The sequence below is a fragment of the Arachis ipaensis genome, chromosome B06 (assembly GCF_000816755.2).
Source record: "Arachis ipaensis cultivar K30076 chromosome B06, Araip1.1, whole genome shotgun sequence".
NCBI classification, from domain to species: Eukaryota; Viridiplantae; Streptophyta; class Magnoliopsida; order Fabales; family Fabaceae; genus Arachis; species Arachis ipaensis.
Window position 1 is genome coordinate 19,534,551 of NC_029790.2, and position 294 is coordinate 19,534,844.

The following is a 294-nucleotide window of genomic DNA, read 5'->3' on the forward strand; positions in this document are numbered from 1 at the left end:
ATTTGATCTACATAAATTTTTGGATATCAATTTAGTAATTTATCTATAATCTTAATAATAAATTGATTTCATATAACCGATGTATAATAGTAAAAAAATCAGTTATTCTTATCTATAAGTAAATTACAACTGAGTTATAATGACCATATTTATAATTGACAAAATAATTAATCTGACTCACAATTATATCTTTCAAAAATCAATTTAAAATGTGTAATCTTTTAAAAATTATATTGATGAATATTTAATATTTTAGAGATCATTTTTATCATTAACCCAGTTAAGATATTTATA